Here is a 17,543-nt window from a genome sequence, read left to right as displayed (position 1 = left end):
GCTGACAGGGAGGGGCAGGGAAGATGTATTTGGTGGTGGCATCACGCTGGAGGTGGAGGAAATGGCACAGGATGATCCTTTGGATGTGAAGGCTGATGGTGTGGAAAGTGAGGACAAGGGGAACCCTGTCACAGTTTGGGGAGGGATGGGAAGGGGTGAGGGCAAAAGTGCAGGAAATAGGTCAACCACAGTGGGGGCGGGGGCGGGAATCCTCGGTTGAGGAGAAAGGAAGACATGTCAGAAGTGCTGTTGTGGAAGATTGCATCATCAGAACAGATGCATCAGAGATGGAGAAACTGGGAGAATGGGATGGGATCTTTACAGGAAACAGGGTGAGGGGAAGTGTAGTCAAGGTAGCCGTGGGAGTCCATGGGCTTATAATGAATATTCGTGGACAGCCTACCCCAGAGATGAAGACAGTAAAGTTGAGGAAGGGAAGGGAAGAGTCGGAGACAGACCATGCAAAGGTGAGGGAAGGGAGAAAATTGGAAGCAAAGCTGACGAAGTTTTCCAGTTCGGGGCGAGAGCAGAAAGCGGCACCGATACAGTCATCAATGTACCTGAAAAAGAGGTGAGGGAGGGGGCCTGAGTCGGACTGGAAAAAGGAATGTTTGACATATCCCACAAAAAGACAGGCATAACTAGGACCCATGTGCGTACCAATAGCAATAACTTTTATCTGAAGGAAGTGAGTGAAGTTGAAGGAAAAGTTGTTCAATGTAAGAACAAATTCAGCCAGGCGGAGGGGAGGTGGTGGTAGATGGGGACCGGTTGGGCCTCTGTTCAAGATAGAAGCAGACAGCCCTCAAACCACCCTGGTGGGGGATGGAGGTGTAGAGAAATTGGACGTCCATCATGCAGAGGAGGCAGTTAGGGCCAGGAAACTGAAAACTGTCGAAATGGCATAGGACATCAGAGTCACGAATGTAGGTGGGAAGAGACTGAAACAGGGGAGAAAAACAGAGTTAAGATAGGAAGAAATAAGTTCAGTGGGGCAGGAACAGGCTGAAACGATGTATCTACCAGGACAGTCCTGTTCATGGATTTTGGGAAGGAGATAGAAGCGAGCTGTCTGGGGTTGCGAGACTACAAGGTCGGAAGCTGCAGAGGGAAGATCTCCAGAGGAGATGAGGTCAGTGACAGTCCTGGGGACAGTGGCTTGATATTCGGTGGTGGAGTCATGGTCCAGGGAGAGGTAGGAAGATGTGTCTCAGAGTTGGTGCTCAGCCTCTACAAAGTAGAGGTCGGTACACCAGACAACAGCAGCAACACCCTTGTCAGCGGGTTTGATCACAACGTCAGGGTCAGACCTGAGAGAACAGAGTGCAGCAAGTTCAGAGGGAGACAGGTTAGAGTGACTAAGGGGAGCGGAGAAATTGAGACGGCCGATGTCACGCCAACGGTTCTCAATGAAAAGATCAAGAGTGTGCAACAGGTTAGAGGGAGGGGACATGTGGATCAGCGCTTGGGCCACAGCTGTTCACATGTGGAATCTGCCTCCTTCAGACAATGGATTGCTGTTGGATTCTAAAAATGTCAAAATTGTAATTTTTTTCTGTTACTTTTCCTGTCTGACTTTCTCTCTCTCAATCCAATCTTTTCTTCCTGTACCTGATTTTGATATTGAATTACCCCCTCCAATTCAACCTCCTTCTCAGTCCTTCCTCTGTTTATGTCTCAATCCTTTAATTTCATTTGTCAAGCAGAGACACTATTGATCCTATCCTTCACCAAGGTCCCAGATGCCCTGTTACCCCAGCTGCACATTATCAGCTCACACTTCCAGCAACTTAAGGGCAAAACAACTTTGAGCTGAAGGTGCAGGAACAAGTGAAACTAATAGGGCACATTATGAGATGCCCCACCGCAGCAAATTCCAGGCCAGCATCAATGCAATCTGAATATGTAGTCAGGGCCCAGCCTGATACTGGTTTGAAGCAGAGTGAGATTCCCTGGGGGAGGTTCTCACAGTCTGCTTCGCTTCAGAGTCAATTTGAGCTTTGACATAAATGACACAAGTTTAGTATTGCTGCAAAATTGAAACAACTTTACACCAGCATTAAATGTGCAGTGAGTCAGAGCATGTGAAAGAAACTGAAGGAGAAAATAAACCATTGATTCTTTTTTAAACTGTGAACCAGCTACTGTGTCAGATATTAAGTCTGTTTTAATTAAATGTATTTAACGCAAACTAAAAGGTATAGGATACTCTCAAAAACCAATTTATGAAAAGGAAAACATGTTTGACAAATATGTTCGAGTTTTTTGAGGATGTCACTTGTAGCATAGATAAAGGAGAACCAGTGGATGTTGTGTATTTGGATTTTCAGAAGCATTTTGATAAGGCCCCACACAGGAGGTTAGTAAACAAAATTAGAGCACATGGGATTGGAGGTAATGGTATGGATTGAGAATTGGTTAATAGACAGAAAACAAAGAGTAGAAATAAACGGGTAATTCTCAGGATAGAAGGCTGTTGTGGGGTACCACAAGGATCAGTGCTTGGGCCACAGCTGTTCACAATCTATATAAATGATTTGGATGTGGGAACCAAATGTAATATTTCAAAATTTGCTGATGATGCAAAACTAGGTGTGAATGGTAGTTGTGGGGAGGAAGCAAGGAAGCTTCAAGGGGAATTGGACAGGCTAAGTGAATGGACAAGAACATGGCAGACAGAATATAATGTGAACAAGTGTGAAGTTATCCACTTTGGTAGAAAAAACAGAAAGGCAGCGTATTTCTTAAAAATGGTGAGAGGTCTGGAAGTGTTGATGTCCAAAGAGACCTGGGTGTCCTTGCTCATGAGTCACTAAAAGCTAGTATGCAGGTGCAGCAAGCAATTAGGAAGGCAAATGGTATGCTGGCCTTCATCACAAGGGGGATTTGAGTACAGGAGTAAAAATGTTTTGCTGCAACTGTATAGCACGTTGATGAGACAGCACCTGAAGTATTGTGTACAGTTTTGGTCTCCTCACTTAAGGAAGGATACACTTGCCATAGAGGGAGTGCATCGGAGGTTCACCAGACTAAACCCTGGGATGGTGGGGTTGTCTTATGAGAAGTGTTTGAGGAAATTGGGCCTCTATTCTCTAGAGATTCGAAGAATGAGAGGCGATCTCATCGAAACTTACAAAATTCTTACAGGGTGTGACAGGGTAGATGTAGATAGGATATTTCCCCTGGCTGGGGAGTCTAGAACCAGGGGACATAGTCTGAGAATAAAGGGTAGGCCATTTAAGACTGAGATGAGGAGGAATTTGTTCACTCAGAGGGTGGTGAATCTTTGGAATTCTGTACCCCAGAGGGCTGTGGAAGCTCAATTATTGAGCATGTTCAAGACAGAAATCAATAATTATCTGGATACTAATGGCATCAAGGGATATGGGGATAGAGCTGGAAAATGGCATTGAGGTAGATGATCAGCCATGATCTAATTAAATGGTGGAGCAGGTTCGATGGGCTGAATGACCTACTCTTGTGCCTGTGTTCCTAGAACTGAAACTGGCTCATGAACTGGAGGATGAAGCCCTTAAGGGCATGGCATAAAATTCATCCATTGCAACTAATTGAAAGAGTAATACCATCTACAGGAAAGGAGAGAATAATGCAATCCATCCAAAACATGCCCAGATACCTCAAGGCACACCTGTTACCGCACTGGTAGCCCAGAGGCCTGGACTAATGAGTTCAGATCCTGCCACTGCAGCTGGGAATTTAAAATTCGATCAATTAAATAAATCTGGAATTAAAGGCTAGCATCAGTAATGATGACCATGAAACTACTGGATTGTTGTAAAAACGCATCTGCTTCAATAATGTCCTTTCGGGAAGAAAATTTGCCTCTTTGCCCAGTCTGAACTATGTGTGACTCCAGACCCACTGCAATGCGGTTGACTTTTAACTGCCCTCTGAAATGGCCCAGCAAGCCACTCAGAAAATCTAAGAAAAATAAAACCAGACTTCATCACAGCTGGGTCAAAACTCGAACTGCCTACCTAAAGCACTGTGGGTGTTCCTCCACCACACGGACTGCAGCGATTCATGAAGGCGGCACACCACCTTCGCAAGGCAATTAGGGATGGGGAATAAATGCTGGTTTGCCAGGGATGCCCACAACCCAAGAACAATTTTTTTTTAAATGGGCTTCACAGCTGTGGGATTACCCTCAGTAAATGGAGAATTAAAAACAAATCAGCTTCTCTAGTCCCAAACACTATCAACCGCTTTAGGACACTACCTTCTCTATATCATCCCATCCAAAGCACTTTTAACCCTTTAACTTGAATAAAATACTCAAGAGATTTGAACGACTTATTACTGCACCAAAATAACTTCACACTGATGTAACCTTCAATGAATGAGGCACAGCAGACAAAATAAGTGAAAAACTTTGAAGAAATAAGAGGAAAAACATAAACAGTCAAAAAGAACTGAATTAGGGTCAATACAGCTGGCCAAACAATTGCTGCAATATACCAAATTGGTAACTTGCCAAAATACTCCTGTGCCTTTGCTATAAATAAATGGTGCGTGAAAAAAAGTTGGACTGGGTTCAGCAGGCCAAAACAAGCCATGCTTTGGATAATCAATCTATTTCTGTTACATGACAGTAGGTGGCACAAACTAAAATTTACTGTCCTAGTGTAACCACTCAGCAAAACAATTGCAATGCAAAGCCAAGCAGTTTTTACATTTGAACGCCAAGCAAGATGTTGCAGATTGCAGTCAGCAGTCTTTTAAAACAAGGGAAATGCCATTAAGCGTTAAACATTTTTGTTTACCTGTAGCAAGCCTATCATGTCAAAAGCAGCATTTCAAGGCCAGGGTACGTGCAGCACTTTTTAAATAAGCCAGGTTATAGGCTTAAATGGGACTTACTACCATGCATCATACAGACTTTACAAAGCATTCATGTTCTGTTAACAGAGCCCCCTCCAATTATTCAACAGCTTTTTTTCTCCAAAACTATACTTTAATGAGCTGTTTTAGTTGAACTGAAATATTACAAAGCAAAATAACTCACAATTACAAAAGCAAGCCCATTTTAACTATAATGAGATAAACAGACCAACCACAGAACTAATCAAGCTCTTCTACTGTAATTAACTTGAGGCATTTACCATAGCTTGTTATTCTAGTTTGATGTTTTAGCTTCTAACATCATCTATGCAGAGAATTGTGGATAAAAATAATTCAGGATCTACATTAAATAAGGGCTGATGAGACTTTTTTAAAAATCCAGAATTATGGTGCACTACAGTGCATTCCAATTGAAAACAAGCTCCAAAAAAGGCATTAGCTTTTCAGTTATGTTTTTCATAAAACCACAGTTTTGTGAATAATTTCTGCACTACTTGCACCTCTCCCATGACATTGCTCATGTGTAGTCTGAAATCTGGACATATTTGGCCTGTCACTTTAAGGCAATTTAGGCAATTCCAGGTAACTGTAGATACTTATGAACCCCTGAGATCAATCAGAAGGCTTGTTAACTTCAGGTTTCAGGCCATGACTGGCTTTCTCTTTTTTTTAAGAATTGCATTGCATCTGTAACAAAGTTTAAAGTTTGAAGTGTGAAAACTGCAGCATGACAGCTGTACAGGTTGCAGATGGTGAGCTGCAGGAGACACTACTTTATAACAATGATCTTATAAAATAATCTATCCAGACAATGGATTATCAGACCACTGATTTAGGATCACAGAATAAGTCAAATTCTATTTTTATTACATGGTATTCTGGGAATCTTGCTGATGGCCGTGACTGAATTTTGCAACTGTTTATTTTTCTGTGAAATCCATAAATGATTACTGTAGGTGTCGGTTGTGCCTCAGCAATAGTACTCTCACTTGAGTCGGGAAGTTGTGGATTCATGCCCTATTCCAAACATTTGAACATGAAAGCCAGGCTGACACTTCCGTGCAGTACTGAGGGTGTGCTGCATTGTCAGAGGTGATACTCTGGATGCGATGAATCTGCCATTTCAGACAGACATAAAAGATCCCAGGGGAATATTTAAAGATGTTTAAATGTTGTCCTAGCCAACATTTAGACCTCAACCAAGATCACTGAAACAAAGTATCTGGTCAGTTATCTAATTGTTGTTTTCTACCTGCAAATTTTCTGGCATGTTTCCCTATGTTACAACAGCGACTACTTTGGACACTGCAATTGTACTTCACTGGCTATGAGCTGCTGTGGATGTCTTCAAACATTCACCACATAAATCCAAAGTCTGTTTCTTTCTATTTATATATGCTTTACCCTTTTAACCTCCTACCTTCTTTTGAAGTAGACAATGCACAGCCAAATGGTATGTGTTGGGGTTTGATACCTCCACTTAGCATTTTGGATCCTGGCATCTGATAATATTGGATGAAGTGGCTGCCAGGTCTGTCAGCATTGGTTTCTAAGAGATTTCTCGAACAACACCAAATTGTGCTTTTTGATTGGTTCTGCTTTTGCTGGATAAATAAATAAGTACCACAGCTCCATAAAGAAAGATTCCACTCTGTGTCTCAATCTCTACCTATCTGCAAACAGTAAATAAATATAGGACTGCTTTAATAACATTTATTTTTACTTCCCGTTGGCAAAATATTCTCAGCAATTTTTGCATCTCGGAGTGGGAGAGAGCAGTGGGTCAGGGCTTGCAAACAGCCAGCTCTGAATGGCAAGTCTTTCTGTCAATCATAAACACCTCCATAATTCAAAGCAGAAAATTTAAATTTCCTGAAATGAGGGTCCCAAAGTATTTCCTTCAACCAACAATCTAACATTATCTGATTATACATTTTTTTAACCTCATGTTTCCAGAATACATCACCCAAGAGTAAATGATTAGTGTTTGGTTCACCCTCTGGGCCTGTATAAAAAAATCTTATGTTTCAAATGTAAACTATAGATTATCCACCATGGGGGCATAATTCAGCTTTGGTGGGGGCACAAAATAGATGGTAGTGGATTGACCACCCATCATACATCCTGATCGATTTTCCTTTTCATTGGAGTCCTGTACAAAACAATCTTTAACAAAAGAAAAAGGTCACTTAATGCTAGATCCTTCATACCTGCAGCCTGAAATGCACGCATAGTCCCATCATATTTTTGTCAGAGTATGCTACTGTGAAGCACTTTGGGATATTTTTCCTACGTTAAAGGCGCTAATATACATGCAAGTTGTTATTGCTAGAATTGTCGATACGATTGAGCCTGTTTGCTTAGTAAACTTTGTGGCTTTAATGGGACACAGTCCCACCTTAGCAGCAAAATAATACATTGTTGTACAAAGTATGAATCTTCTGTCCAGATAAAATTGATTTTTCTTTCTTTTTGACAAGTATGATTGCTATGTTTAATTAAGAAGCTGTGGGCATCCTGAAACCAGTGCCTTCTGTCATTAGGGGAGCCTTTTTCATACATTACAAATGACTATGTGCCATTTTTTCCCCCATTTTTTTTGGCAGAGCGATACATCAAGTGTAATGGCACTGTTCCCGGTAAGATAGAGGACGCTGTGTCTTAGGAGGATATGAACAGGGTGCCATGTAAAACACAATGTAATATTCAGCTGCTAAAAAGCTGAGATATATCTTTCTAAGACTACAATGTCTAACTGCTGATTAGTAAACACTGGAATCTTAGTGATCAATTAAGACGACTGCTGTTAAGTAAACACTGGGTGAATTCATACAGATGTCAATTAAGAGACTGCAGACAGACTGACTGTTGTATTCCTGGAGAGTTCTTTTGAAGAGTGATAGGGAAAGTCAAGTGTCCCACTTTAAGTGTAACAGAAAGGAATGTGCACTAGATGTAGTATTTTTATATATGGAACCCTAACCAAGCAAAAGTCAGAAAATTAGCAAAAGTATAAGTTTTGCTTCATTAAGCAAAATAATTAGAGTATTTTAACACTGACCTGCCACATAGTTTTACAAAAAGCACCTGACATTTTTATTAATACATACTTGTTTGTTGATGCATCTAACAAATTTCCTGAACATTTCAAAATACATCCAAATTAATCTCCTACCATCACCCAAGACATTAACAGCCTTATCACACCACAAGTCCCCAATGGTCCTGCATTGTTCTGTTCCTAAGATCAGAGCTAGGTGGTCTGGGGAGACACCTCGGTCACTCTTATTCTGAATCATACAATCTTTCAGCACAGAAGGAGGCTGTTCAGCCCTTCAGGCTTTGAAAGAGCTAGCCAATTAGTTCCACTCCTCCGCTCTTTCCTCATAGCCCTGAAGTTGGTTTCATAAGCTATGTAAGTGAAGTGTCAGTAGATGCCTATTCCCTCTTCCACTGCCCTTCTCAAGAAGGCTGCTTCTGGACAATTGAGACAGTTTACAATTTTGAACCTTGTGTCAGCACTCCTGTCAGATATAGCACAGGCTAGATTTGGAGCAGAATTTGCCCAATACCCCATGTTGTCCCCTATCTTCTGAAGAATATTTTTTATTGTGCCAGTATTACATTTCCATTCTCACACTAGTCATTCCCATAAAACAATCAATTTGTCAAATTGTGGTGAGATTTGTGATGTTGCCTTACAGATAACCAGGCAGATTTGAAACCAGGTCCCAGAGGTGAAACCTCAATGTTCTAACTCGGTATACCATCCAGTCTGTTAACGGAATGAAACAATTTTAAATTAGTAGTCCCTCATGGACAACCAGAAAGCAGGTGGTAATTCAATTCAAAAATCAAACATTAACTTCTCTGTCGAGTGGGGAACCTCGAAGCTTTTAAAATGATGGACTTCTGTTACATGTCTGGAAGGCTACAGGACAAATTCCTTCCTCCCATCACCATCCTCAATTCTAGCAAAGGTCACATAACCTATTATGACATTCTCAAAATACTATTCCTTTGAATTTGCGCTGCCCCTAAAAGCAGTTTAAACCGCATGCTCTCTAATCAAAAGTATGTTGTATTTATTTGTTTTATCCTAAACTTCTCACCTGCCTCTCCTAGATATGTTGACCATCAGTGGTATACAGTTCCACATGCTCTAGTAGCCCGCCTGTACCCTCCTGGAAATAGGGAAGGCTATTGGACTTTTAACCTTCTCAACATTTATGCATTTTCCTTCAGGGGTCACTCAATGGTGATCAGGAACAGGAAATCTTTCTTCCCTTCCATAGTCTAAGGGCATTGAGGCCAATTGTAGTACACCAACTGTTGCCTCAGGCAAGATCAACTTAAGTAGGTTATTTTGTTGAACAAGGAAAAGTAAAGTTAATGAAGGCAACAAATTTGATTTTTGAATGCCTCTCATCATACCAGAACTTCTTTTGGCCATGACACTGTGGAGAACTCCCCGGCTCTTCTTTGAATAGTGCCACTGGATCTTCTATTTCCACCTGAGAGGGCAGACAGGGTCTTGGTTTAAGGTTTCATCCAAAAGACGGCACCTCAAACAGTACAGTACTCTTGTAGCCCATTAGTACCCTCTTAGTACTGCACAGGAGTGTTAGAGTATGTGCTCGGATCACGAGAGTGGGGCTTGAACCCAAAATCTTCTGACTCAGAGGTGAGAGCGCTACCACAGATAGTGTAAAGTTGGAAAGCCAGTTTATGGGCAAAGTGCCAAAGATTAAAAACTGAGATGCAGTTACTGCAATTCATAAATATGAGATGGCACATAAATGATATATACAATTTTTTTAAAGAATTCACACTTTGTATTCCATGTGTTTTTTTTTGCCAGAAGGAATTTTGAGAGATTTACATAGTTTGTGAGGAGGGGGAAAAATCATTTTTATCTTTTTTGTGTAAGCAGCACAAGCTTACAGTTTAGACCACTGATAACTATTACATGAAAATGGGAAAAAAAATGATTAAAGCCCACAAATAATTACAATGTACACTATAAACAGACACCAAGCAGATGACGTATAAATACAAATTTCCACTCACAGTTAATTGTCTGAATTCCTTAATTAGATTACAGGTTTTGTAATCATTCCTATGCATCCACTAGCCTACATATAACAGACCTCACAATGAATTAAGTCCTGTGTTACTATGATAAACTTAATATCGGAGGATAGCACAGTATGTTAAAATGCCAAAGCACAACATCAGTGATAGTTCATGGGTTTGCATCTGTTTCCTCAATGTGGCAAAGACCCAATCTTAATCGTGGCAGTATGACAAGACCAAACTGAAAGAGACCTAGTCACCAAGAATACTCACACATACCTCTTATGGGATTGCTGGAGGTCTCCAGCATGTCTGATCAAATAAGGAACTAAGTTAAATTGAATGGCCTTCATCACCCTTAACTATATTGTGATCATCGCCTCTCGATCGTCGTTTAAAACGCACCTTAAAACCTACCCCTTTGACCAAGCTTTCACTCATTTGTCCTAATATCTTCTTGTGTGGCATGGTGTCAAATTTTGTTTGATAATGCTCCTATGAACACCTTGGGACATTTTACTATGTTAAAGATGCTATATAAATGCAAGTTGGAGGTACCTGGTACAGAAAGTCAATTAAAGGAAAATACCCACTTCTAAAACAAAAATCATCATTGGTCTGTCATAAACGCTCATCAATTTCTACTCCCAACTTTTGCCAATGCTATTCTTCCTGATCCGTAGCTGTGTTTTTCTCCTGGCGGTCATGTCTTCCGCTGTCTAGGCCGTAATCTCTCGAACTCCCTCCCTAAATCTCTCCATCTCTCTCTCCAAGATGCTCCTTAAAATCTACCACTTTGACCAAGTTTTTTTTAGGTCTCTTGTCCTAATGTCTCCTTTCATTCAGTATGAAGCACCTTGAGACATTTTACTACATTAAAGATGCTATATAAATGTAACTTCTTGTTCTTGTTGTAGAAGCAAAGATGAACACCTGCAGCCTAACTGCACCAACTCATATGAACATACGAATTAGGAGCAGAAGTAGGCCATTCGGCCCCTTGAGCCTGCTCCGCCATTCAATAAGATCATGGCTGATCTGTTTGCGTCTCGAATTCCACACTCTCACCTACCCCCGATACCCTTTGATTCCCTTGCCTAACAAGATCTATTTACCTCCACCTTAAAAATATTCAATTACCCCGCCTCCACCACCTTCTGAGGCAGAGAGTTCCAAAGTCGCACAACCCTCAGAAAAAATTTCTCATCTCTATCCTAAATGGGCAACTCCCAATTCTAAAACAGTGCCCCCCTAGTTCTGGACTCACCCAAAAGAGGAAACATCCTTTCCATATCCACCTTGTCAAGACTGTTAAGGATCTTACATACTTCAACCAAATCTCCTCTCACTCTTCTAAATTCATGAAAACAAGCCCAGTCTGTCCAACCTTTCCTCATAAGATAACCCGCTCATACCAGGTATCAATCTAGTAAACCTCCTCTGAACCGCCTCCAACGCATTTACATCCTTCCTTAAATAAGGAGACGAAAACTGCACACAGTATTCGAGATGTGGTCTCACCAATGCCCTGTATAACTGAAGCAAAACATGCTTACTTTTATTTTCAATTCCTCTCGTAATAAAGAATAGCATTCTATTGGCCTTCTTTATTACTTGCTATACCTGCATACTAACGTTTTGTGACTCATGCATTAAAACACCTAGATCCCTCTGCACCTCGGAATTCTGCAGTCATTCTCCATTTAAGTAAAACTCTGCTTTTTTATTCTTCCTGCCAAAGTGAAGAACTTCACATTTTCCCACATTATACTCCATCTGCCAGATTTCTGCTCACTCACTCAAGCTATCTATATGGGTCTGCAACCTCTTTATGTCATCTTCACAACATACTTTCCTACCTATCTTTGTGTCATCTGCAAATTTAACTACCATGCCATCGCTCCCCTCACCTAAGTCATTGATATAAATTGTAAAAAGTTGAGGACCCAGCACAGACCCCTGCTGGACTCCACTCGTCACATCCTGCCAATCAGAAAGGGACCCATTTATGCATACTCTATTTTCTGCCAGCCAGCCAATCCTCTATCCATGCTAATGTGTTATCCCCTACACCATGAACCCCTACTTTGTGCAATAACCTTTTATGTGGCACCTTGTCAAATGCCTTCTGGGAATCCAAGTACAGTACGTCAACAGGCTCCCCTTCATCCACAGCGCATGTTACTCCTTCGAAGAACTCCAATAAATTGGTTAAACATGATTTCCCTATCACAAAACCATGCTGACTATTCAGGATTACCTTGAGTTGTTGCAAGTGCCCAGCTATAGCCTTCTAAATGATCGATTCGAACACCTTCCCCATGACAGATATCAAGCTAACTGGCCTATAGTTACCTGTTTTCTGCCTCCCCCTTTCTTGAATAAAGGGGTTATATTTGCTACTTTCCAGTTTGAACCTTTCCAGAATCTAGTGAACTTTGAAAAATTAACACCTCATTAGCAGCTCTTTTAAGACCCTAGAATGAAGACCATCAGGACCCAGGGACTTGTCAGTCCGCAGCTGTCAGTTTGCTCAGTACCATTTGCCTGGTGATTGTAATTTCACCAAATTCCTCTCTTCCTTCCACCTCCTGATTTACAGCTATTACTGGAATATTTTTGTATCCTCTACAGTGAAGACAGAAGCAAAATATTTGTTCTCTTCATCTGCCATTTCCTTATTATCTATTAACTCCCCATTCTCACTCTCTAAGGACCAACATTCTCTTTACTTACTCTTTTCCTTTTTAAATACCTGTAGAAACTCTTATCTGTTTTAACATCTCTAGCTAGCTTCCTCTCATACTCCAATTTCCTTCTCCTGATTAACCTTTTAGTCATTCTCTGCCATTCTTTATATTCTGACCAATCATCGGACCTGCCACACAAACTTTGTGCAACACAGCTCTCTCCCTCACACTGTTCAGGTTCGAACATTACAATGGCCACTTGGCTGACCTGGTAAAAGAGAGCTTCCAGCATCCATGGAAATGTAGCCCAGCAAAAGTTGTTTTTTTAATTCAAAAGATGAGGAGAAAAGATACAAAACTAGAAAAAACAAAGTTAAATGTTGCCTCTGAGATCAGGGAATGGGGATATGTGGCTTTGACCAACTCCATTCATAGAAACAGCCACGTGGCTATTAGCATTAGATGTGGGCAAGTTATATGGAAGCGGTTGACAAATAATAATCATATTCTGACAGCATGAAAAAAGTTATGCTGTACAGCACTCCAAATACTCTAAAGCACAACCGAACACTGGTATTCATGCAGTTTTAGGCAAGCTACATTCAGCCAACCTGTGCAGAGTGTCAAAACGTATCAGAATGCAACCAGTGAAACTTTGGAAATACCAGTGAGTATTTTATGCTACATCATTCTAAAATTTGAACATCCATTATCAGTTGATATACACAGCTCGCAATAAACTTCTAAGCTTAGCAGTAACACTGGCAAAATGTCATCACGTACCCATGGGAGATCAGTCATTTTCATACAATTTTTTTTACAAGCATTGCTCGCAAGATACTATTAATACAAATATAAGGTATTCTGTATACAGTTGGAAATTCAGCTGATTAGAAGCCAGGAGATATTCTAACAGAAAGGAAACCAGTCCCAAGCAACAAAATAACCAGCATACCATATAAAAATCTGTAACACAGCTGAACCATCCGTTGTAAAGTACACAATTCACAGTCATTTTTGGAAAAGCATAGCAGTTAAACAATTTTTAAATATTGCAATTTTCATTAAAAAGCTTCAAGATTTCAAAAGCAAATGACGACTCTCACATTTTTGGGATAGTTTCTGTACTTGGGAGATAAAGTCCAAAACACAATTGTATGACTTCTAGTCTTCAAAATTACAGAATAAAAGACAGTGGAATCTGAGAAACGTAAAATATGTACATGCTCAATTTAACTCAGGAAATCCTGCCATTAAACATCTGAAGAATATATTGGCTTACCCAATACAGATTTTTTACGAAGTGTCTCGTATGAAATTCAAGTCACCCTCCAAGCCAAAGAGCCAAAACTCATGTAAACTGCTGTGTTCATAAAGTTTGTATCTGGTAACATGCAGCTGATCACATTAAATACAACTACAGAGATGATGCCAGTGTTTATTATGGTCACGCTCCCAAGATACACAGTTAATTATTGACAGAGCTACTGTGATGCAAATTCAAATTTCTGTCAACATTATACAATTTAGGTGAAGACAGTAGTCACAAGAAAGTAATGTTGCCAAACAGATCACGCTAATGTTCTGCTTTGTCTGTCTACAGTACAACAAAATAATAAAACACTGAATATTTGCCATCAGGACAGCTGAGACTTTCCCTTGCTGTTAAACCTGCTTTGGACTTACTCATCTCCAGTGCGTGGCTGCATTTTCTCCAAACACACCAATTAGTGAAACTCAAACTCTCTTGCTTAAACAGCAATCAGTCTACGAGTCTTTAAAGAAAGACATAATTTCTGATACAAAATGGAAATCCAGAACTGGCATTTCAGGTTAAAATGACCCATGTAAATGAAATACGTTCCCTGGACTCCGGGTTAGGCTCAGAGCGAAGACCCAGCCCCTCCACCAAGTTGACAATTCTGATAGGAATTTTGCTTTTTTCTGTCTGCAACCCCTTACCAATAACAATCGACTTGGCCTCATTTAAAGAAGAGAAACGTTTTTTCTCCTCTCCTTAAAATGGTGGTTTCAGAGTTATATCCTTATCAGTTTATAAACAAAAAGTACATAGGTGCCCAATTTCTTTCATTCAATCTATCAACACTTGGCAATAAGCATCCAACGAAAACATGGAAGCTTTATTCACAAACATTAACCGTGTATTACACAAGTGAGTCAAGAAAAAATAAAGTAATCTTGTGTTACACATTCTGCTCCACACACTGAGCTCAGAACTGGAAACTCCGGGGCGTGGGAGCTATGGAGCCTTGATGGTAGGATAACAGAAGGAAAGAACCAGACACAGAGTCTGGGGCACTGTGCCTCCAGTTTGCTGATTCCCCGCTCGGGTCCTTGCTGACGGTGCAGGGTCAGGTCTGGGTCTCAGAAGGAATTGGGGGTGACTGGGTCTTGGGCTCAGCCGGAAGGGGTGGTGGGGGGTGAGGGGAGCGGGGGGAAGCATGGGGGAAAGCGTGGGAGTGAGAGGGGGGAAGCGTGGGAGTGAGAGGGGGACCGCGGTGGGAGGGGAAGGGAGGGGGACCGCGGTGGGCGGGGGACCTGTGTACAGCAGGTGGAGATCAGTCTGAGCTCCTCCTCTCATTCCCTCTCTCTTCCCCACACCCCCACTTCTCCCTCTCTTTTTCTTTCTCTCCCCCTCCCTCTCTGTGTCCCTCTACGCCCCCCTCTCCCTTTCCCTCTACGCCCCCCCTCTCCCTTTCCCTCTGCGCCCCCCCCTCTCCCTTTCCCTCTACGCCCCCCCTCTCCCTTTCCCTCTACGCCCCCCTCTCCCTTTCCCTCTGCGCCCCCCCCTCTCCCTTTCCCTCTGCGCCCCCCCCTCTCCCTTTCCCTCTGCGCCCCCCCCTCTCCCTTTCCCTCTGCGCCCCCCCTCTCCCTTTCCCTCTGCGCCCCCCCTCTCCCTTTCCCTCTACGCCCCCCCTCTCCCTTTCCCTCTACGCCCCCCTCTCCCTTTCCCTCTACGCCCCCCCTCTCCCTTTCCCTCTACGTCCCCCCCTCCCCCTTTCCCTCTACGTCCCCCCCTCTCCGTCCCCCCTCCCTTTCCCTCTACGTCCCCCCCCTCCCTTTCCCTCTACGTCCCCCCCCCTCCCTTTCCCTCTACGTCCCCCCCCCTCCCTTTCCCTCTACGCCCCCCCCCTCCCTTTCCCTCTACGCCCCCCCCTCTCCCTTTCCCTCTACGTCCCCCCCCTCTCCCTTTCCCTCTACGTCCCCCCCCTCTCCCTTTCCCTCTACGCCCCCCCTCCCTTTCCCTCTACGCCCCCCCTCCCTTTCCCTCTACGCCCCCCCTCCCTTTCCCTCTACGTCCCCCCCTCTCCCTTTCCCTCTACGTCCCCCCCCTCCCTTTCCCTCTACGTCCCCCCCTCTCCCTTTCCCTCTACGTCCCCCCCTCTCCCTTTCCCTCTACGTCCCCCCCTCTCCCTTTCCCTCTACGTCCCCCCCTCTCCCTTTCCCTCTACGTCCCCCCCTCTCCCTTTCCCTCTACGCCCCCCCTCTCCCTTTCCCTCTACGTCCCCCCCTCTCCCTTTCCCTCTACGTCCCCCCCTCTCCCTTTCCCTCTACGCCCCCCCTCTCCCTTTCCCTCTACGTCCCCCCCTCTCCCTTTCCCTCTACGTCCCCCCCTCTCCCTTTCCCTCTACGTCCCCCCCTCTCCCTTTCCCTCTACGTCCCCCCCTCTCCCTTTCCCTCTACGTCCCCCCCTCTCCCTTTCCCTCTACGTCCCCCCCTCTCCCTTTACGCCCCCCCTCTCCCTTTCCCTCTACGTCCCCCCCTCTCCCTTTACGCCCCCCCTCTCCCTTTCCCTCTACGTCCCCCCCTCTCCCTTTCCCTCTACGCCCCCCCTCTCCCTTTCCCTCTACGTCCCCCCCTCTCCCTTTCCCTCTACGCCCCCCCTCTCCCTTTCCCTCTACGCCCCCCCTCTACCTTTCCCTCTACGCCCCCCCTCTCCCTTTCCCTCTACGTCCCCCCCTCTCCCTTTCCCTCTACGTCCCCCCCTCTCCCTTTCCCTCTACGTCCCCCCCTCTCCCTTTCCCTCTACGTCCCCCCCTCTCCCTTTCCCTCTACGCCCCCCCTCTCCCTTTCCCTCTACGTCCCCCCCTCTCCCTTTCCCTCTACGTCCCCCCCTCTCCCTTTCCCTCTACGTCCCCCCCTCTCCCTTTCCCTCTACGTCCCCCCCTCTCCCTTTCCCTCTACGTCCCCCCCTCTCCCTTTCCCTCTACGTCCCCCCCTCTCCCTTTACGCCCCCCCTCTCCCTTTCCCTCTACGTCCCCCCCTCTCCCTTTACGCCCCCCCTCTCCCTTTCCCTCTACGTCCCCCCCTCTCCCTTTCCCTCTACGCCCCCCCTCTCCCTTTCCCTCTACGTCCCCCCCTCTCCCTTTCCCTCTACGCCCCCCCTCTCCCTTTCCCTCTACGCCCCCCCTCTACCTTTCCCTCTACGCCCCCCCTCTCCCTTTCCCTCTACGTCCCCCCCTCTCCCTTTCCCTCTACGTCCCCCCCTCTCCCTTTCCCTCTACGTCCCCCCCTCTCCCTTTCCCTCTACGTCCCCCCCTCTCCCTTTCCCTCTACGTCCCCCCCTCTCCCTTTCCCTCTACGTCCCCCCCTCTCCCTTTCCCTCTACGTCCCCCCCTCTCCCTTTCCCTCTACGCCCCCCCCTCTCCCTTTCCCTCTACGTCCCCCCCTCTCCCTTTCCCTCTACGCCCCCCCTCTCCCTTTCCCTCTACGCCCCCCCTCTACCTTTCCCTCTACGCCCCCCTCTACCTTTCCCTCTACGTCCCCCCCCCCTCTCCCTCTATGTCCCCTCCCCCTCTCCCTCTATGTCCCCTCTTTTCCCCACCTCTCCCCCATCTCCCTGCTCGCTCTATCGCTTTCCCCCTCTCTGATCGATCCATCCCTCCATCTCCA

The sequence above is a fragment of the Heterodontus francisci genome, chromosome 18 (assembly GCF_036365525.1).
Source record: "Heterodontus francisci isolate sHetFra1 chromosome 18, sHetFra1.hap1, whole genome shotgun sequence".
In the NCBI taxonomy this organism is placed as follows: domain Eukaryota; kingdom Metazoa; phylum Chordata; class Chondrichthyes; order Heterodontiformes; family Heterodontidae; genus Heterodontus; species Heterodontus francisci.
Note: the sequence above shows the minus strand (reverse complement) of the source record.